Here is a 23,282-nt window from a genome sequence, read left to right as displayed (position 1 = left end):
AAGATTGCCAATTTCTTTATATTATTTTTCTTCTCTTGGCAGTATCTTCTTACCATTTTTGTATTCCTTCAAACTGTAATCTAAACTGCCAAAATGAGAAATGTCAATAATGCCAAGTATTCAAATATAGTCAGGGTCCCTTTCGTTTAGTTTGAGAAGAACCCCTTTATGTATTCCTAAAATTATGTTTGAAAATTGTCATTTTAAACCAGTCATTCATTCAGCTAATGGAAAATTATTCGGGATCAAAGAAGAGGTTTCTTTTAAGGAGATAAATTAAGCCACACACAAATCCACAAATGCACTAAAAAACACAGAAATTTTAAGTTATACAGCCACACAGGGCCGGCTGGACCCTTTCAAGTGGGGATGCCAGGGACTGACCCTTCCGTCTTCTACATGTAAGCACGTGATTCACCACCTAGTTATGACCAAGGCAGCAGCCAACCGCCAGCAAACAGAAGTGGTTTCTTGACCCCAGGCCGGTCACACAATGTAACTGCTGTGCTTGTAGGTCACAAGTTGTACAGGCTGGCCTCAATGATCCATCTAGATATGATACAAGTATAGTATTATATACTTTCTGACACAGCCTGAGTAATGTACACAGTGCATTATTATTATTATTACAATTTATTGCTTGCCTTCTCCCTAAGGCCCCAGGGCTGGAATGAGACACAGGTCAGCACAAAGAAGTAGAACTTCATTGTCAGTGAAATTTTTTATTCAAGGAAATGGCATACAACTCAGCAACACTTCCCAGTGGGTCTTAGCCCCTATGGAGCAGTTTCCAGGACTGAAGGTATTCCAACTTTTCTGAGACTCCTCTTCACCTGGATGTTTCTCAAACTGTGTCTGCCCACCTCTGACCTCTGTTCCGCTCTCCTCATTAACCTGCACCTTCTTGGAGACAAGGGAGGGAGGGAGCTTGTTACAGCAGGAGAGGGAGATTCCCTGGATTCTTCAGCAGTCTTTTGACCCCCATCCTCTGCTTCATCCTCTGAACTGCTCCCTGTCGAAGGCTCTTCCTGCTCACTAAACCCTGTTGCCCCTTCAGCATCCGGCACCTCCTCCCAATCCTCTCCCCTGACCTTTCCACAGCATCCCACCCCCAACCTCCGGCTCTGAGGTTTCCCCAGGTGGTACTTCCCTGGCTGGTAGTTCCCACCACTCCTTGTCATCCAGCCAGTCCCTGACACAGGGTGGGTTGTAACAGAACTTTATAGAACTTTTTTTTAAAAAAATGGTTTGGAGGCAATAAACGGAAGCTAAATCAGAACAGTGCCCTGATGCCTACTTTATAAGATATGTTCCTAAAGTGGTTAAATGTTTTGCAGCTACACTCTTTAAAAGTATGTCTGAGGTGAAGGAGATGGGCGCCAGGAATCTGAGTTCACTTGACGGTTTGGTTAGATCCGTAATGTGCAGAGGACTTGTCTCTTTTATGCACTCTTTGCTGGTAGACCTTCAGTCCCCACCCTGTTCCTCTGAAATCTGTTGGGGAGATGGATCTTCAAAGTGAATTTGATAACATGCTATGGGGGAAACTATGGCTTACTCCCCGTTTTAGATTCACATCCACAAATATCAGAGAAAATTCCTTCAAAATAACCCATTGGTGGTTCTTGACTCCAGTTCATCTTGCACAAATATCATATTAACTGCCATTTCTGAAATAGTTTTCTCTCAATGTGTGCAGATTGCATTGTTACAAAGACAAATTTAATTAAAGTGCTATAGATTATCCATTAACATATTATTTACATATAGAGGATCATGTTCAACGAAGTCTGACAACTGACCTAGATGAACGTTTTAAGATGGGGAGGGGAAGGCCACCACAAAGATCAGATTAGTATGAGAAGCAGCAACCTAAAATAAAATTGTGACTTATCCATTCCAAGAAAAGTTAGCTGCATTTAAATGGGACAAGTTAGCGACAGCTAATTTGAATAACACTAATGTCAACAGGATATAAATATATCTAATTTCCTCTAGGCTTGTTCTATAGGGCTTGGGAATAGCAGTATTACCACACAGGTGGTACAAGGTCACCTCAACCTTTTAGTGATGTTTCCACAAAGTGATTGTATGTGTGCATTATACTGTTCACCAAATTAAACTGTTAAGATGCTTTTACTAATGTAGGAATGTGTTGTACTCTGATGGTTTTTGCTATATATAATCTTACAAGTCTGGATATTCACATTTTAAATTATTTTGCTTATTTACAGCAACAAATCTCTACAAGTTTACAAAACAATTGTCCACAGAACACAACTAACGATGTATGCCTAGCGCTTTAGAAAAGGAAAACAGACAGAAATGGACCCAGACTGCTTTTCAGAAATTACTTTTACTACAGAAATTTTCTTGTATGCCTCCTAAATTTCACAGGGTTACTTTTTCTACTAAAAAAAGGTATTTTGAACCCCTAAAGTTAAAGAGGGAAATTACTCTTCATTCACTCAGGCCCTTATTCAGTCAACGATGAAGCATAATGGAGTAATCTGTTATTACAACTGCTCTTTTACACCCCAGTGCACCATTATTGGCTAATCATTTTTGCAGGGTATGCTTGCAGCTGGCCTCTTACACTCTGTGACTACCGATGAAAATAGGTCATATTCCACAGCAGGAATGGCATGAGGCTCATAAAAGCTCCCAGCAAACACACCAGCTTAGATGACTTGGAGTTGGACCCATCTAAATATTATAGAGAATGCAGATTCAAATATGACCTTGCTGTTGCATTACAAATGTGCCAGCCACTCTGTTAACAACAATGGGGGGGGGGGAATGTGACAAATTTCCTCTTCTTTTCTCCAAATGCAGTAAAATGGAACAGAAGGTCAGTATTGTAAAATTGCTCCCTAAATCTTATGGCTATAAATCTGAAATGGTGTCAAACCTGGATATGAAATTTCTGATTAATGTTTTAAGCAGAACATGGTAGAGTAGATACAAAGACTTTGGCCATCGCTTACAGACAAGGTTACTTATCTGGGTAAACTGCAGCCCTAGTCACCTGGTTTGATTCACGCAATTCTGGAGTAATAAAAACTCAAGGTAATTCATACATGAAAAGTATCTCATGCCCTGTTCGTTCTCCCTCTCCCCCCCCCCACTCACACACAAACACACACACATACACCACCCACCCACCATGTTAATGAAGCAAATCAGTGTTTCCCCTTCTGAGCAAAACTGGTAGGTTTCTTTATCATTTGCTGTAATGGATGGAACTTCTGTGAAAGGTAGGGAAAAAGTAACACATCCCAATTAATGCCATATCTGTTTACCATGCTGAAGATTTATCATAGTCCAAGCTCACCCAAAGGATTCTGCTCAGGGTGCATTAAGTAATCATGTGCTGTCAAATCAACACAAAATCTCAAGCTTCACCTGTAACATTCTACCCACAATAAGGGAGAAGGGTAAGAAAAAGGAGAAACGTGAGGCTGAGGTTCAAACCCAAACTCACTATGGATATAGTCCTGGAATGAGCAATTGAACATGCCCTCAGTAGCGAAAATACTGCATAAAATTAGTATGCGGTATTATCAGCAGCCATGTTCCTTCAGCCCTGCTTCTTGCACCCAAAGTTGGACAGATCGGAATCCCATCTGAAGATTGGGGAACTAATCTCTGGAGAAAATCTATCTCAAAATTCAAGAGGAAATGACTTGGCTCAGAGAAAAAACATGGCACTACATTAGGAAAATGATAAATGCAATGTCAAACTAACTGTGCCCCTTGGTAGGGGAAATAAACTCCCAAAGTCTCAATTGTTACAGAGCTGTTTTTCCTTTGTGTCATATACTATACTCACAGTATTTCATTGTCACTGTATACCATAACACACATCTATCTACAAGGACAGACTTGAAAATAGCTTTAAAATGGTATAACCTTAGATATATATATGTGTGTGTGTGTGTGTGTGTGTGTGTGTTTTTAAAATAAAGAATCTTTAAGCAGCAAATAACTAGAATATTATATACTTAATATATAGAAATTTCTCATTCATGAAATGCAAGTATGAGAAACATGCCTTAAGGAGGGAAAGAAAATAGTGTTGGGACTACTAATGAAAGAAGAGGCACTAGCTTGCACAGTAAATGACTGTTGAGTTTTCAATTGGAAATGTAATCCAGTCAAATAACCACTGTGGAAGACAAATTATAGGCAGAGGTACTTCGTGTTCATTGCCAGCATGAAAATCCAACATTACTTGGCGAGCATAAAAAAGTGAACAGCTGAAAAGGCCTGGTTTCATATCTAACAAACAAATACAGATAAACAAATTTGGGTATGCATTGATTAAAATACAGGGACTGTAGTTTAAGCTCCTGGCTTGTTCACATCTAGTAACCATGGTTTCCTAGTTTTGACCTAACTAGAAACTATGATTAAAGGAAGATTTGTTGGCTTATTACTGTGTATGAAGGGAGGACAGAAGGAGCAGCACGAAGACTGAGAATGGGCAAAAACTGTCCAAACCAGACCTAAGCCATCACATAAACTTTGCAAGGGGCTTCTAGAGAAGAAAATCAAACAATTATTTGTGCTGGCTGTAGTTTGCTGTTATATCTCAAAGCACAAACCACAGTTACTGCTGTTGGTCTGTTACGAAAGATGGTACTATAGAGAGAAGACTTGCTCATTCTCAAGAGACAGGAGTGGGGTTGTGAAGCTGGGTGCTGAACAGATGGAAAAACAAATCAAGGCAAGGAGCTCTAAACCATGGCTTGGCATGAAATCTGCATACAGCCACCGTTAAATACTGATACAACAAAAGTATGGACATGAACCATGGTTGATATCACAAAACTCCTATGCTCTAGATTTTACATTCTCTTATGTTCACACATAGTTTTAGTTCTTTAATATATCATTCCTTTATTTGCCACATTTGAATCCTGGGAAAACAAATAAATACATCACAGATTATTGCTTTTTTCAAAAAGATAAAAGAGAAGAGGGAGCTGGCTGACTGACTGACAGGAGAGCTATACATAACTTAAGTGAAGAATGGCATTGGGAGACCTATAAATAAGGTACAGAGTTACAAGCCCAGAGCAACTGTCTGATATTCTATAATAAAATACAAACAACAGAAAAGTTGTGTGGTCATTTAAGGCAGATATCTCCAACGTTTTCAGACCCAGAACTCACTTTTAACCCAAACATACATTTGGGGACTCATTTCTTAATCATTTACCATATATGTGCACAGTGGTAGGGCTCCTGTTGCAACCCACCTTGGATCAGGCCACAACACTTTGGATCAGACTGAGACCCACCAGTTGAAGACCAACAATTTAAGGCAAATCACTGTCACAAGATCTCTTATGGAGCAGCCCACAAACCCCAGAACAGACATGAAACAGGCAGAAAGCAGAAGCAAATCAGATGTACTGTACTTCAATTGCCTAAAGAGCACGTAACTCCGTTTGATGAAAGGAAGTGAATGAAAGCATATGTCACAGGGGAAGACATAGACTGAACACCATTGGGAACAATATGGTACCAGCATGAAATAACAGTTGATTCAACCTGAAGTTTTAAAATTTCTTAGGTGTATCTCGGTCATATTATGCACTTGTCTAATTTCAAAGGTTAAAAACATCTTTTTAGACTTAATTACAACATGATTCTGTGCCCCCAAGACATACTGAAACATACCCTACAGTGAATATCACGTCTTCAGTGTTTTCAGTCATTCTACACTATCTTAAAACTCTCAATTGTTTGCAGTGTCATCTATGTTCAGCTTTTATTACTCTTTAAAAAGCAGTGCAAAATTAGTCTTTTGGCTGCATTTGTACAAAACCCACTGCTGCTGGTACTTAAGTTCATACAGATGTTAAAACCACTAATATGTAGCAAAAAGCACTTTGAAAACCAGATGTCATTTTGAAAACACATTTCAGACAGAATGTGCAGAACTAGCCTCTTGGAATTAAATTCAATGATGCTTGCACAAATTATGTTGGCATAAAAATCCACTTATGTAGTGAGCCGCAAAGCTAACTTATGCTGGGGAGGGGGTGGTACTGACTGTTTCTCTAAAAACAAAAATATGTTTTTAAAATATATAGGTTTTTTCACGAACACTGGTGAGGCATTCTACAGATTAAGAAATATGGAACAGGTAAAAAAATACCTTATATAAAAGGCTAAGATCTGTCAGTAAAGCAAGACTTAAAGATTACCGTATTTTTCGTCCCATAGGGCGCACCGGCTCATAAGGCGCACCTAGTTTTTTCTGGGGGGGGGGAAGAAAAAAAATTATTTCCCCCCTCCAGGGGCAGGGCTGGGGCAGGGGAAGCCTGAGCTTCCCCCGACCCCAGAACAGGCTGCTATCCGCAAGCCTAGGGAGCCCGGCGGGAAGTCGCGCCGGTCTCCCCAGGCTTGCGGATATCTCTCCGCCTCTCCACTGTCCCCGCGCTTGTGTGGCTGGCGGTGGGGAGAAGCGCTGCTTTCCCCACCGCCAGCCTCCAAACCAGGTCAGGTTTGGAGGCTGCTAATCTGCAAGCCTTGGGAGCCTGACGGGAACTCCCGCGGAGCTCCCAAGGCTTGCAGATACCTTCCTGAAGCCTGGAGAGCGAGAGGGGTCGGTGCGCACCGACCCCTCTCGCTCTCCAGGCTTCAGCGAAAGCCTGCATTCGCCCCATAGGACGCACACACATTTCCCCTTCATTTTGGGAGGGGAAAAAGTGCGTCCTATAGGACGAAAAATACAGTACTTGGAATTTTGAGTTCTTAGTAATTCAAACCTCTGAATACTTAAATACAAGGCTGCAATCCTACACCTCAGGAATGTCCAACAGGTTGATCACGATCTACCGGCTGATTGCGGTAGCAAGTTAGTGATCGCCTTTGTGTGTACCCCCCCAAAAAAGCTCAACAACTTTGGTCAACCCTCCCCTCAACAATTCTCAACAATTCCAGGCAATGACAATGGGTAGATCACAGCCAATCTTTTTATACTGTGAGTAGATCACAGTATCTTGGGAGTTGGATATGCCTGCTATACCTATATTCTATCTGAGAACAAGCTCTGTTGAAAATGCTTCCTTCTGAGTAGAGATATGTAGAATTGCACTGATAAATCTGATAATGCACACAACTTTAATGAGGACTGCAAAATATTCTGTCAAGTGCAAGATGTGTCACAGAGGGTGTGTGGGTACTGGAAAGGGGTAAACTCCCCTTCCCTTGGAGGTACCTTTCCATTTCCAGTTGACGGCATCTAAGCCATGTGGCAGCTGTGGAACAAATAACTGCAAAGGAAGGAAACATCTCAACGCAATGTAGATTCCTCTCTGCTTAGAGGTGCATGCGAGGAGGCAAGAGGAGAGGAAAGAAAGTATGTCATTTAATACACAGCACCGTCCCCAGAGTACAGGAAAGTACCTCTACCCCAGCCTTTCTCAACCTGTGGGTCCCAGATGTTGTTGAGCTACAACTCCCATCACTCCTAGCTAGCAAGGCCAGAGCTCAGGGATGATGGAAGTTGTAGTCCAACAACATCTGGGGACCCACAGGTTGAGAACCGCTGCTCTACCCAGACCTTGAAACTCAGGCTTAGCTACTTGATATTAAATAGAATAAAAAAGTTGTGTACGTGCCATCAATCTGTCAACTATGACTCTAGAAATAATTTGGCCATAACAGCGATATAAGATGCTCTGAAAATCCAACAGTAATATGCCCTACTCTAGTCCTCTGACAACACACTGTCAAAGGGCAAGTCATAACAACAACAACAACAACAACAACCTATCTGAAGCTTCAAACACCATACAGAGAAAGAACTTGGGAATCCAAGATTGTTTCAGGTAATTTGTTATTCTCACATAGGCATACAAAACAGCGGGGGGGGGGGGGCCACACACTTACCAGTAATTGTATTATTCATTAAAAAGTGTGGTAAACAATATTCATCCCATTACTAGCCAAGAGGTGGGCTTAAGAACTGGACTGAAACCACGCTGACTTCTCAGTATAAAATAGGCTTCAAATGAAAATGGCTGCTTTTTATGAGACCAACAGAGGTCATACCCACAATGTACAAAGGATATTTCATTTACCGGTTCACGGTCAAAGATGTTAGACTGATTCAATCTGTTAAAGTTTAATCAAACCTCCACTAGTGTTTTGCCTGATTTTTATGAATTACTAATTTGTAAAGTTGTCAATTGTCTTCCAGTATCCCCTACTACAGTGGTGCCTCACAAGACGAAAAGAATCCGTTCCGCGATTCTCTTCGTCTAGCGTTTTTTTCGTCTTGCGAAGCAAGCCCATTGACAGCTTAGCGGATTAGCGCTATTAGCGGTCTAGCGGCTTTTAGCGATCAGCTGTTAAGCGGCTTATCAGCGGAACAGCTGATAAGCGGCTTAGCGGCTTAGGAAAGGGGGGGGGACGAAAAAACCCCGCGGGAACTCGCAAGTTTTTTTGTCTTGCGAAGCAACCCCATAGAGAAATTCGTTTAGCGAAGCACCTCCAAAACGGAAAACCCTTTCGTCTAGCGGGTTTTCCGTCTTGCGAGGCGTTCGTCTTGCGGGGCACCACTGTACTATTTTTCATTTTCTCTCTCTCTAAAGTATCACCATTATGGAAACAGTACTAAACTTTGTCATTTTTAAAATCATAAATATCATCTCCTTTTTCACTTATTAATGAAACCTTTCCTTTCCACATTATATCTTCAGACACTGAAAATTGAGAAGAAAGCCCAATTTTCATAACATTTTCAGATAGTTAACATTAATTCATTCAGATTCATATTCTGCACCTGCTTATATATTCTCACTGATTCATATGAGGCTTATATATTTCTTTTAGATTTGTTGTTTAATATTTATTTTATTCATATTCTGCTCTTATGTAGGGTTCCCAGTGGTCTCACATGCAGATTACTGATCCACATCTCTTAGCTTTAGTAATGTTAATGCTTAACTGTTTCTAGAATCCAGTTATTGGGACGGTATACATTTTTTCTGTGCCAATGTATTTAACGCTACAGAACTCGATGTCTAGTGGGAAACTGTGGCCCTGCAGATGTTGCTTAGACTAAACCTCTCATCATCCTTAACCGTGAGATGAGGCTGATGGAAATTAGAAGCCCAACATCTGAGGGGCTATATAGGCTCCCCAATCCACCTGTCATTCACCAAAAAACAGACAGCTTACACGTGCAAGCCTACGTACCTGTCACTACGCAGTTGTGAATGAGAATGCATGACAGCATGATAACATATTGGCTTTAATGAGACAGGGATGCGGGTGGCGCTGTGGGTTAAACCACAGAGCCTAGGACTTGCCGATCAGAAGGTCGGAGGTTCGAATCCCTGTGACGGGGTGAGCTCCCGTTGCTCAGTCCCTGCTCCTGCCAACCTAGCAGTTCGAAAGCACGTCAAAGGGCAAGTAGATAAATAGGTACCGCTCCGGCAGGAAGGTAAACGGCGTTTCCGTGCGCTGCTCTGGTTTGCCAGAAGCGGCTTAGTCATGCTGGCCACACGACCCGGAAGCTGTACGCCGGCTCCCTCGGCCAATAAAGCGAGATGAGCGCCGCAACCCTAGAGTCGGCCACGACTGGACCTAATGGTCAGGGGTCCCTTTACCTTTACATATATCAAGGTAGTATTGGGATTCCACTATTTATGGAGGCTGGAAAAAGCAACCACTGTTGTGGAAATGGCCGTTGGATTTGAAATGGCTTCTGAACACTAGGGTGACACATTTTGGCATGTTTAGCTTCCAATATGGAAGGACGAGAAAAGCTACATATCCCTCTTTGATTCAAATATTAGATGTAACATGCCATCATGAATAGCTATACATGTTTAAACTTTAGAGTTTTACTCTTAAGTGGAGCAGAGTGCTTTTAAGTTCAATTTCAGGCCATGGTTTATTTTAGAATTTTCACCTAGCCTCTAACTGAATGCAATGATGCATCCCCTAGTAATTATACCACATACATTCTTTAAAGCACGGACATATTGACATCATTAGAAGACTATAGAAAACTGGATATGCTTCTCAATATTAGGTCTTCATCAGCACACTTCTAAACAAAATTACATTTGTGCAAAAATAAGCTTAGCGTATACAGCTTTCATTTTCTAAATGGTGTTAGAAGCATGTGTTAATTGCTGTCTATTTTAAATGTATGATAATTAAATGTTGAAAGGGTATTGATCCAATCTGGCACAGGGAAGCAAGATATTAACAAGGCCTAATTACCCAATACCACCCACACACCAACAAGAGCTGGCTGCTTATGTGTTTTGAAATACAGATTTTTAAAATGCTGTATCACAGGAAGACACACACACAACGTGTGGGAGCTTTGTTTAAAATGTGACACTTCAACATAGAAAGAACTACCATGTGCTATTTCCTCTCTCAGTATTTCCAAAACAAATTAAAAATAGGAAAAATGTTTTTGATCATACAGCATCCCTAATATTTTCCTATTGATCAGCATACACTGATTATGTGTACATATACATTAGATTATGTGCACATAAGTTAGTTATGTATGTATGACTATCCAAAAAAGAAACAAAGAGGAAGAAGTTAAAAACCAATGTGATCCAGACAGACAACTGGAGAATTAAATTGCTGGTTGACGTGCAGCTTAGCCAAAGTTTGCTTGGGTTGGTCAACTGCAGGTCAGAATGCAAAATGGCAATGATCCACCCAGTTCTTAAGTAAAATCATATTTTAAAAGATGCTGTTTACATGCATGGAAAATAGAAGAGAAACTGAAGGAGAAAATATTTTTCCTAGAGTTGTTTTTTTTAAAGGAGGCACCCACCAAAGTTCATTTGCCTATGGCATTCGTTAAGACCTCCCAAATCCTAGAAGAAGCATTATATCAAACCATTACAAAACCATCAGAATTCCCAATATGACTTGTTAAAGTGCACGTTTCTATGGAGATAGGCAGAGCTGTAGAAGCCAGAGACACATAATTAAACTGAATTCCAGATAATTAGCATGTTGCATCCAAAACATCAGGAGTCCTGTAGGCACCTAACATTTTGACACGAGTTATCATAGGTTACATATTATGAGAATTAAGGTCCAATTCTGGACAACTCTCACTGAAATGTGTGTAGGTAGCATGCAGCAGTAGTTCTTGGTGCATTAGTCTCCTAAAGCTACCTGGCTTTATCCACAAAGAGCTCCAAGGCAAGGATTACTGTGCGTACTTCCATAGTGTGTGGGAACCTATACCCCTACTGTGTCTGGTCTACTCCATCTCCTAGCACTGCTTACCCTTCATGCTTAATGTACTTTATAATGCATAATAATAATAATAATAATTTATTTATACCCCACCCATCTGGCTGAGTTTCCCCAGCCACTCTGGGCGAATCTCAATCGAGTATTAAAAACAATACAGCATTAAATATTAAAAACCTCCCTAAACAGGGCTGCCTTCAGATGTCTTTTAAAAATAGGATAGCTGCTTATTTCCTTGACATCTGATGGGAGGGCGTTCAAAATGAACAAAAACTTTTTACCTCTTCATTTTACTCCCATGCATAGGAAGAAAAATACTCCAGCCAAACTTGAAGAGTGTTTTAAATATGCTGGAAAGCACTATTCTTCATCAGCAACCACCACAAAATTGTTTGGCCCTGAAACACACACAAGGCAAGAGCAAATAAATGCTTTAAGGCCTGGAACTTGGTTGGGACTCCGAACTAAGATTTTGTGTTTCACTTGCCAATCTGGGCATGAAATTCCTTTTCAAGGGAGTCTCCTGGGTGCAAAGAGATATGCTTGGGCATAATTCTCATTAAATAATTATTTTTTATCAGAAAGCAGCAGAAAGATATTGTGTAAAGTAGATTCACCAAAATGAAGTTCAGACTATGACAGGAGTCGGACAACCAAGATGATGCTGGAAGATGCAAGTTCTGTCAAGGCCAAATGGCCACAAGCCTGAGCCTATGTATTTTAATGAAGTCTGTGCCATCCTAAACCCTAAGGAAGTGATACCTGCATGTAGTGTTTTTCCTTATAACTGGAAAAAAACGGACTTGGTGAGCCAACCTTGTTACAATCAGCACGAGCAAGGGGTATAGGAACCAGACATTTCTTAAGGTGCACATGTATTCTGCAGGGGGTTCACATTAATAGCAACCACTTCTAAAGTAATAACCACCTTCCGTGATGTAAAGCTCTTGGTCCCGCTTGTACTAATTAGCCATGAAATATTAATAGAAGTTTAACCTCCTCATCTCCTTAAATACACAAACACAGCACATAATTGGAAGACAATTGAGAATGGCCTCTCAAATGAAAGCCTGTTGAAAAGCAATCTACTTGCTACCAGTTGTCCACCATTCCATTTTTTATTTTATTTTTTGCAAAAACAGGTTATTACTATCACATATAGGCACGAAACTCAACCAGCACTTCATTTCAACAGTTGCTATTCTTCAGGTGCTACTTTGTTTGTTGGGATTCCATCTGTTTAGAACACATTCCCCTTCAAAAGGAATACTTTACGAATGCTCATCAAGTCTAGCATACATTAAACCTTTGCATTTCTCCATCTTAAATATCAATAAATCAATAAATCTCTCCTAAAATTCTACCGTAGGCATCCGTTTCCTGTATTTCTCAATTGACTTGATCTTCATATGCCATGCCCACTAACTTCTGCAAAGCACCATACAAACTGAGTTTGTGACTTTGCCCCTTATTTCCAGACCAACCGTGCCTTACAAAGATGTCTGCAAGTGTGACATTAATCCCGCCACGTGGAAATCCCTTGCAGATGACCATCGTGTCTGGAGGCAGTCATTCATTCATTCAATTTCTATGTAGCTTTTCACTCACACGAGTCAGTTACCAGAGGAGGAATGACCGCTGGGAGGAGTGCAGAAAGAACAAACTTCATGGTATACCTGCATGAGCATAACAGGAGACCTTTATCTGTCCTAGCTGTAAGAAAACATGTCTCTCCCGTATTGGTCTCTCAACTACAACAGGCGCTGTAACTCTCCAACACCGAAGCTGCAGTCGTCCACTCTCTCCACTGCACTGACATTCCAATTATGACTCAAATCCCCACATGCACAAGGGGGGGGGGGAATTAAATGAGATAAGTACTTTGTTCATATTCTCTTTCCTAAGCGCTTCTGTAGAACATGTGAAATGGTTCATAATGGCTAGCAGAACAGAAATAGTAAAAAAAAGCAGCATGGCCTAAGTAAAGTACCGTATTTTTCGCCCTATAGGGCGCACTGGCCCATAGGACGCACCTAGGTTTTTTTGGGGGGGGATTAAAAAAATATATCCCCCCCAGCCGCAGGGCTGGGGGGGGGAAGCCCAAGCTTCCGGGCGTGCAAGGCTTGCGGACATCTGCCCGAAGCACGGGGCGTGCTCCGGAGCGCGCCCCGTGGTTCGGGCTGCAAGCTGCCGCCGCAAGCCTTGCGCGCCCGGCTGGACCTCCCACCAGGCTCGCTAGGCTTGCAGTTGTCTTCCTGAAGCCTGGAGATCGAGAGGGGTCGGTGTGCACCGACGCCTCTCGCTCTCCAGGCTTCAGCAAAAGCCTGCATTCGCCCCATAAGACGCACACACATTTCCCCTTCATTTTAGGAGGGGAAAAAGTGCATCCTATAGGGCGAAAAATACGGTATGTCTTTCAGGAATATAGCCCTGAAACACTTATTGCAAAGCTTTCTCCCTCCCCCCTGCTCAATCACAAGGTTGCTTGATGCTATTTTAATTTGCACTTCCGGATGTAGTAGTGTGGTTATTTTCCCCACCATGTAACTAAGGCAAAATTCATGCAAAGAATATAAAGTGTGGAACAATAAAGTAGAAATACATATGAATATTCACTGAAACTTCAGTCTAGCAGTTTATTATAGGCCTGGAATCCAGCTGTGCTTATATCTACTTATATACTTGCTGACTATAAAATAGTCAACATGTGGGCACATCTGAAAAGATTGTGTTGCAGAGCAGCAACCAATTCACATTTAAATCTTGAATGCTATATGGGACACATTCCCTGGCAGTCATTCTTCAGACACCTGTAAATGCTTTGTTTGTGCACAAGACATGCAGAAAAACAAGAATTTGTTTAATTTGGACACTTCTGAGTTTTAAAGAGACACTCCAAAAAGCAATGAGTTTTTTTCCTGAAACTTCTAGTATTTTTTCCTTTTTATTATATTAACAATTATACTATTTTTAAAAACCAAGCAGAAAACTGCTATATTTATATAGTATTTTTTTGCATATCTCATTTTTTTTCTGAAGAAACAGGAAAAGAACACCTATGGTGTTAATTCAATGCATTTATAAATATGTTTGGAGAATGATGAGTTATGTGGTTCTATTTAAGATACTCAGATGGTGGGTAGTTAGTTCCCATTAAGAATGAAGATATGCAGTTTGGGAGCGTACCTCTAGTAGCAGCATTGTCACTTGAGGTCTGTGAAGGAGCACCTGTCTCAATATCTGTCATTTGTTATGAGGAAGAGATATTAGGTACCCTCCAATTATCGGACAAGTTGATTCACCTTGGACTGTTGGATCATGTCCTTCACTAGAAATGTGGTACTGAATATATGGAGGATATAGGAAGCTGCCTTATATCAGGTCAAACTATTTCTCCATGTAACCCAGTACTGTCTGCTTTGACTGGCACCAATTCTCCAGAATTTCAGGCAGAGATTTCTCCCACCAAGTGCTATCTGATCCTTTTGACTGGAGAGGCCAGCGATTGAATCGAAGAACTTATGCATGCCACTGAGCTACGATCCCTGGAACTAATATATACTGGACGCGGGTGGCGCTGTGGGTTAAACCACAGAGCCTAGGGCTTGCCGATCAGAAGGTCGGCGGTTCGAATCCCCGCAACGGGGTGAGCTCCCGTTGCTTGGTCCCTGCTCCTGCCAACCTAGCAGTTCGAAAGCACGTCAAAGGGCAAGTAGATAAATAGGTACCGCTCCAGCGGGAAGGTAAACGGCGTTTCCGTGCGCTGCTCTGGTTTGCCAGAAGCGGCTTAGTCATGCTGGCCACATGACCCGGAAGCTGTACACCCTCGGCCAGTAAAGTGAGATGAGCGCCGCAACCCCAGAGTCAGACACGACTGGACCTAATGGTCAGGGGTCCCTTTACCTTTACCTTTTATACTACAAAACACATAAAGATGAAGCTTCCAAGACTATCAAAGCAAGCCCCACAAAAAAGCCTAGGTTGTTGTAAAACAAACAATCACATAAACAAGAAGTTAGCTGTACACATACATTGAATCCCATTCTGTTTACAATGCTACCAACAACAATAAAGTTAAAACCTTACTATCTTTGCTTTTAAGATTTTTCTATAAATGGTAGCTTTCAGCACAGCACACACTTTCTGCACATTTCCCTCTCACTATTGAATTCCCTTCCTCACACTAGCAAAATTAAAGTCAGTGGGGGAAGGAACACACCTCTCAGGTTCCCAACAATAACCATCAAGGTTGACAGACGTCAGTTCTTCCTCATATGTCTTGAAAGTGAGCACTTCTGTGCAAGTACAGCAATTTCAGCAGTGGTTACAGATCATTTTAATAAATCAGATGTTTAAAATTTGAATTGAGAGCTGTTTAAGATATGCCTCTTTTTATTTATAATTATGTTACAACAGATATAAATTCAAGAAAAGGCTAAACCTACATTTTTGATCTCAAACTGAAATACAGGCCCTTTATCACACAAGCTAAAGCCTGCCTTTTATGTAAACAGATACAGTCAAATATTTATTTGTTTCTTTGTTTATTTAGAACACTTATATTCCAAACCTCTAGTACAAAGATACTTACAATACATAAAATCACAATTCCATGAAATGAGTGCAAAACCACAAAAGAGAAAGGGTCAGCAGCTAAAAAACTGATTCTAGAGTTGCATAAACATTGCATTTAGAGTTTAGTTTCTGACTCAGGCTCTAGTCACGACATCACAGAAGACACTGACCCCTGTTGTCTCAAAAGGGTCATTTCCTGGGCCATTTATTTAGTACTGTTTATTATGTCTTCCAGTTACTTGATCTTTGAAGCATGTTCAAGCAATCTAGTTTTGAATATTTATGACTACAGTGGTGCCCCGCAAGACGGAAAACCCGCTAGACGAAAGGGTTTTCCGTTTTGGAGGCGCTTCGCAAAACGAATTTCCCTATGGGCTTGCTTTGCAAGACAAAAATGTCTTGCGAGTTCCTGCGGGGTTTTTTCCCTTTCCCCCCCCCTTTTCCTAAGCCCTGAGCCGCTTATCAGCTGATCCGCTAAAAGCCGCTAAACCGCTAATAGCGCTAATCCGCTAAGCTGTCAATGGGCTTGCTTCACAAGACGAAAAAACCGCTATACGAAGAGCCTCACGGAACGGATTAATTTCGTCTTGCGAGGCACCACTGTATCAAAGATATTTACTTTTGCTATTGTGGAAAGACACTGTTCTTTCCAGTAACAAGCAGCCCTTTCTAAAACACTGTAGGCATCTCATCTTGCTTAGCGTCTCTCCATATGTAAGCGGGTCAAAACAAAAACAAATTTCACAATCACAAGACACCTTTTCTCCAAACAAACATAATTCTGAAATTTCTGTGTGTGTCTCTCTCAGTCTCTCAGGCTCTCTCAGTATATTTCTGATTTATCATGGGGCATAGTTAACAAGATCACCCTGCACTACCTCTTATGCATTAGCAACACCAAATATCCATGTGAATTAGAGAGTATAATAGGTCATTATGGAATTTATCTTACTGATTCTATGGATTCTATGGTACAATTGGCTGGGAATGAGTATTTTATGGCATTTTAATACATTTTTATTGTGTTCTAGCCGATTTTTGCAGCTTAAGAACTAAATACTCGGTCTATTCTGTCTATTTTAAAGTCACATAAATTTTGTTAAACAAATACCACTGCTTAATGATTGCCAAATGCTGTGGTGGAGGGATATCAATAACACGTTCCTCAATATATTGGAAAGTGAAATGAAAGTGAGTAAGGGAAAAGGCAATTAATCATGGAATATTCTGTTTTTATTACAATTACTGTATCAAAGGCAAGATTTAAAGCAGAACAGAGGAAGTAAGGATCAAGGTTAATGCCTATTCTGAAGAGAATTTACATAAATTAGACTGTGCTACTGAACTGAGAGGCTCATTTTGCCAATTTATTCTATGTGAGATCACAGAAACCAGTGACAGAAAATTTATATTTACAACACCTTCCCTCTTCTCCCTCCAGACACATTCACAATATTCAAAGCTATGCTCTCCTTTGAATCAGAATCATTTACTTGTTCCAAATGTGAAGTTCCTCAATTTTCTCCACCCTTTTGGATTTACAACCCCAAAATGTTTGTTGAAACAACCATCCTCACGTAAACAGCAAAAGTGCTTTTTAGTTGAACTATCAAAAAACAGGTCATTAAGCTTCGCAGGGAAGATGAAGGCCACCATCGTTCTTCGTTTTTGTTTTAAACCCAATCTATCAACTGGAAGCATAAGCACTCAGAGACCTATTAGACAGCTGAAGAGTTTTCATTAAAGGCACCTGCCTTATTTATTTTGTATTAGGTGTCAGGACAAGATCACCAACAATGTAGTCGAAGAGCGCTAACCGTGTAAACACAGAGGCCGTCCTAATCGACACTCAGCTGGGAAGGACACATTGTTCAGATGCATGACATCAGAACGGAGCAGGTGCTAAGCTGGCAGGTGGTAGAAAGAAGCAAGTAAGCGACATAATACAAGCTATAAAAAGGACTTCAGTGAAGAGGCTTCTGTGGGATGCAATAGGGATATTTTCGATCAGGACACTCTTGTTTGTCAATGGACAAGAAGTGAAGCGCTTCAAAAAATGTAATCCCCCCGGCATTATCCGTGCCTCTCATAAACCTCCCCTCTCTTTGTCATAACCGTTTCCACTGCCAAATTGTAGACTGTAAGGTACCATCAGCTCTGCTTAGTAGGAAAGTGTCCTGTACCCTGATAATGCTGTTGGTCCCTCCTGCCACTTTGCAATGGGTGGGTGTACAAACGATGACTTGAATCTTTCATTTTCATGGCTTCCCAGTCTCCATACAACCAATCCCCGAAACTGGCAGTGAAGATTGCATATGCACACATCTGGGCAGGGTGACAGGGATAGAGGCCAAACAGAATACTAAATCTTAAGAACATTAAAGAAAGGCAACAAAACCTTGCTGCATTTGGGTAGAATATGAGGCTTTAACTTATGGAACAATTATTCCTAGCAGGTATTTGGTTTTGACACCAAGAACCTCAAAGACTGAGATTGAGACCTAGGCTGGTGAGGAAATGAGACTGTGGGCACTCGGTTCTCAAATCTCCTCCAGGCACCAAAGGAAACGTTAAGAATTGTCCCTGCAACTGTCAGCTAATTTGAAGCATTTGGTTTGGATTGGCCTGGTATAAATACTAAGAATCTGTATCTTCTTCACTTTCATGGTAACAGATCAGTATCATCAGCCTTCTGCCTTAGGTCTATTTGCTATATGCCAAAAATAATCTGAAGGGAGGAATAAGCTAGAGATTTCTGCAATGATCTTGTGTTTTTTTCTGTGAGGGAGCCGGCGTACAACTTCTGGGTCATGTGGCCAGCATGACTAAGTCGCTTCTGGCGAACCAGAGCAGCACACGGCAACACTGTTTACCTTCCCACCAGAGCAGTACCTATTTATCTACTTGCACTTTGACATGCTTTCAAACTGCTAGGTTGGCAGGAGCAGGGACCAAGCAATGGGAGCTCACCCCGTTGCGGGGATTCGAACCGCCGACCTTCTGATCGGCAAGTCCTAGGTGCTGAGGTTTTACCCACAGCGCCACCCGCGTCCCTGTGGTGGTACATACTTTTAAAAACAGAATAAATAAAATTATTCCCCAGTCTCAAACTCAGTTATGCATTCCCATGATCTCAGCATTGAACTTACAATGCCCAACAAACAAGAAGCTCAAGGTCCTCCACAATAATTCAAAGACCATTATAAGGCCAACTTTGACTACTTCTATTTTTTAATGTGAAATTCAACAAGGAAAGGGTTTAAGTAATGACTCAAGCAAGTAATGAAGGACAGAGTTACTAAACCAAGAAATGAGCAAACCCATGTACCCTAGAGAAATATTTGCATGTGAAATAAATTGTTCCTAAGCCCAGAAATCACTATGTCTGGGTCTAATTTATATTTCCCCCTGGATTGCCTCTCAGTCACATATCTCAGGTCAAGATACACAGTCTTAGATGACACTTAAAATAGTTTTACTAAGATAAAAAGGTACAATCAAATTTGAACAGCAGATACATAACTTATAAGGAATGCTCAGAGTAAAAATAATTTAAAGAGAAAAAATGTTCGATCAGATAATAATTGAAATAGTGTAACCTTTTAAAAGCATTAGTTATAGAGGTTACATATTATTTCCTAAGAGTTACAAAGAAAAAGATATAACCAAAATTACCGGTAGGCTTCTCTAGGTGTGAGAATGTCTACTTTTGCCATATATTAAAAGCCTTTTTATTCCCATTAACCACAAAGTTATAATATATGTGGGTATAATTATCCAAATGAGATTTAAGTGGTCATAATACAGATAATCATGTAGTTTCCAATTACTCTAAATCCATTAATTTCCTTATTTAGCAAAGCCACTGGCTTTGCAATTTCCATTTCAAAGGTCAAGCCTACCTGTCTTACAAAGGCTCAGGCCTTGTACTGTGCTGTTGCTGTGCTACTTATAAAATTTTCCTCAAGTTACTCATCCCAATTCTTTTCTGCTACAAATATATTTAGCTGAACATGATACACAGGCCTTCCTTCATGCTGTAAATTTGACTAGGGTTAGAAGTCCAGAACACTTCTAAAATAATAGCTGCTTTGGCTTCAGTTCCAGAATGACTGCTACTGACCTTAATACTGGAATATTTGGATATGTGCATATCATTCTCAAGCATAAACTCGCCACTCCTATACTTGCAGGCTCCTTCAGTACCAGATCCCTCACACATACTCTCTCTCTGAAATAAATATGCATTTATTGCTGACATATGCTATAGTTTATCAATACAGTCCTAAAAATGAATTAAAAAAAGAGAGAAGACTGCCATGTAGGCAATACCATGAAACCAACAGGTTTGCTGAAAAGCGAACTGGCAGTGGCTTTTCAAAGTGCGTTAGAGTAACACCTAAACAATCTTGAGAGATATATGAAAATACCTCTATACATGTGAGTAATCCACAGTAGTTGAATTTGCCCAATGCTGAGATTCAAAACCACTCTATCCTTCCAAAGGCATCACAGCAAGCTCAATGGCCTGATTCACATGTCACACTAAGCCAGGCTTCTAGAGAGAAAATGGAGGCCACTTTGCTCTGAACCAGCTGTTCGGCTGCTGAGCTGAGGTAAGCCATGGTTTGGTTTAGCATGTTGTCTGAAGCTGGGCTTGTGTTTCAGCTATTTCCTGGCAAACCATAAACTATAATCCTGTGTCTTGTGATATACTATTTATGAGCAAAAGGGGTAATATTTACATCTTCTGTTTCTTAACCCAAATATTTTTATTTTATTTTATTTGGATAACAGCATCGTCTCTTAAAACATTTGTTTATATGTAATCATACAGTATGTATTATTAACGTTTAAAATTGCACAAAAGACCAAATGCTGGTATATGGGATGAACACTATAATCTGAAGATTTAAACACAGAATTGTTACTATTAATCTGTTATTAGTGTTCCGTCTGTGGGTAGCAGCAGGGTAACTGAGATTATCTTCCTTCAAATACTTAACGCGGCCCCATTAGGTGCTATAGGAAAATACTGTTTAAATGTGGGAAGCCACATTTGCATTCTGTCCATCTGATCAATCAAGCACTGCCTTAAAAACACTTAAGCTGTTAATTGCGCCAAAAATGCTGCTAGGAATCAACTCTCAAGGTTGCATATTTAGCTCTTCTTTTTGCTATTTGCAGGAAGTGAAATGTCCTTGTTCTCTTTACATCTAGCTGTCACTTTCTGGGAGGGTGACTGATCAGTTCCAGAATACTGTTCAAATAGGTGAAACAGGTGTGAAGAGGGGAGTCGGTAGCAGAGTTGGGAGCCCAGAGAGGCTTGCAAGATCATCCTTAATGGAAACAGGCAAGGCCAGGACAAAGAAAAGAGCCTCAGCTGCGCATGGTGGTGCTTTGTTGCACAAAGTCTGGCCACAGGAAGGGAACGCTGAACAGGGACAGTAATGGACAGTGAGCCATTTCAGTGGAATGGATACAGCATCACTCCCATCACTATCATAACCCAAGGGCTGTGTGGAGGTGCTACCACCTGCCTCCCATAAAGAACCTGCTAACAACAGCCAGGAGCTCTCAAAGTCAAGGAAACAAGGTAATAATTGTTCTGATGCAGTTCATGGGAAATTGAGGGAAATCTAATATTTTTACTGGGATTGTACTATAAAACAACAGCATAGCATTTATACAGTCATTTCAAGTGCCCAAAGCCCTTCACATTATCTCAGTAATCTTTTCAACAACCCACAAAGCTAGAGGAGTATTATTATCCCCATACTGCAGATGCAATTTTAGGGCATGAGAAAGATATAAGTTGAACAACATGGTGACCAGGTTGCTGGTATCTGTCTGTCTTGAGACATTGGAGTGTGCCTCAAAGATGTTACACTTTTAAAAAGCTTGGGACAGCTCTATTCTTTCTTTACCAAAATGGGTATCTTCCTTTACAAGTCCCGAAGACAAGCTTCTGCGAGCCTTTTTGAATAGTGTTAACTTGTTCTATCATTTCAAGGAACAGGATTTCATTTAATTTCGAAAACTTTGAAATAAAAAAGGCTTCCTGAATTCCAGAAAACCCACGAACAAAAATATTCCCACCCTCAACTGAAAGAGAATTTTAACAACCCCTCCAAACCTGTCAACAAAACTACAAGAGGCATCTAAGTGACAGATCTCTTTTTTCTCATTTTCAAGCTTGCTTTATTTAGAAGAGTTATTAAGAAAAGTTGCACCATTACCACTTAATTAATCTTTGCTCTACTAAGAGATAAACCAGATGTGCTATTACAGTCTTTGTTCTTGTCTACATAAGGATGAGCCGATTATTTAGCTCCAAACAATAGGAGCTTGTATTTAACAGCAAGATTAAAAAAAGGCAGTAAGTAACAAGCTTCAGCTGGATTTGTTTGATATAAAAACACAGGCACAACAGAAAAGAACAGGAGCTGCCCAACTATAGCTCAGTTAAAGATATCACACCAATTCATTGTTCGTACTAATCTTAATTTAGAATGCAAACCACTGTTTGAGCTTCCAAAAGTACAGCACAAAACCCAGTTTGTCTGCTTTTGTTTCCCATCCTCTGAGTAGTCCCCTTCATAATTTCATTATAGTCTCCACAATGCAGCAGCCTCTGGAAGTGCAGCAATAGCTGTTAACTACAATTTATCATTTCACACAAAGCAACAGATAACCTTCCTTGACCATGGTGTGTGTTGCCTGTACAGAGTTATGCCACTTACATAAAAACAAACTGAGCAAAGCTAATCAGTAAACTGGGGTTTCTCCTCTGAACAGCAGGCTTCCAAGCATGACCTTGGAAAAAATGCCCCCACTCCTGGGATTAAAAAAAAATCACTTTCTGCAGACTCCAACACTAATTCTACTGAAGTACATGAATGAGTTAATACACAGAGAAAAGTCAGCTCAGAAATGCAGTCAAACACCATTAGCAAATACTTTCACTAGAACTTCTTTCAAGGTTTGGAGTAGAAATGTTACCAGAATTTAATTGCTGGCTTGCAATTGGAAATCTATATATAAGAGCAAGGATGAACATCCTACAATTCTAATTCTTAGGGACCAGCATCTATTTTTACAGTATTTTGCTGAGAAACTGTGAGAACTAAATAAAGGTGATTTTCCATCATTGCTCTTTCCCAGGCTCTGTGTAACCAAATGTCAACGAAATCTTCATTTGCTGGTAACCAAGTAGATCATATTTACCAAAAACAAAATAAAAACGCAATATTAAGACATACCACACAGAAAACCTACACTCCCTTGATAATATAAAATGGTACATTCTGCAGTTTCCAAAGTAGTCAGATAATCTTTCGTCTGTGTAAAATTTCCAAATGTCCATTAATTTCCACTAAAAATGAACAAAAAATACTGAGATCACTTGTGAGAATGTTGGTAAATAGATGCAAAGTGACAACAAC

The 23,282-nt window shown here is 40.5% G+C and overlaps 1 protein-coding gene across 2 annotated transcripts in view; it reads right to left on the bottom strand.

The window, feature by feature from the left end:
- Positions 1-23,282, bottom strand: part of ORC5 (origin recognition complex subunit 5) — a 68,031-nt gene that overhangs the window by 5,576 nt on the left and 39,173 nt on the right. Inside the window, exon 13 of one of the 2 annotated variants that reach the window (XR_014160848.1) lies at positions 11,544-11,660. The exons of the other annotated variant lie outside the window; for it this stretch is intronic. The gene's annotated coding sequence lies outside the window, so the exon portion shown is untranslated. The remainder of the gene's footprint in view (positions 1-11,543; positions 11,661-23,282) is intronic. 2 annotated transcript variants of the gene reach the window in all.

Source organism: Podarcis erhardii (genome assembly GCF_964252035.2).
Source record: "Podarcis erhardii genome assembly, chromosome: 10".
NCBI classification, from domain to species: Eukaryota; Metazoa; Chordata; class Lepidosauria; order Squamata; family Lacertidae; genus Podarcis; species Podarcis erhardii.
Note: the sequence above shows the minus strand (reverse complement) of the source record. Positions and strands in the feature narration are given on the sequence as shown.